This window comes from Brassica oleracea, chromosome C6 (genome assembly GCF_000695525.1).
Source record: "Brassica oleracea var. oleracea cultivar TO1000 chromosome C6, BOL, whole genome shotgun sequence".
Taxonomy (NCBI): Eukaryota; Viridiplantae; Streptophyta; class Magnoliopsida; order Brassicales; family Brassicaceae; genus Brassica; species Brassica oleracea.
Window position 1 is genome coordinate 18,991,633 of NC_027753.1, and position 289 is coordinate 18,991,921.

Below are 289 nucleotides of genomic sequence, written 5' to 3' on the forward strand. Positions count from 1 at the left end.
TCCGAGGAAACCCTTTTCTTCCTCGGAATTCCGTCGGAATATTCCGAAAAAATTCCGAGGAACTAGTGTTTGGGGTTTCAATAAGTCAATTTTTTTTTCTAAACGGATCGATCGATGTATATATATCCAAAAACGCATCGATCGATCACTAAGATGGACCAAAGCGTAACAATGTGATCGATCGATTAGATTATCCCATCGATCGATCGAGAATCTCAAGCGTTCCTCGGAATGTCCTCGGAAAATCTCGTACGTTTTTTTATAAACGGATCGATCGATGTATATATAT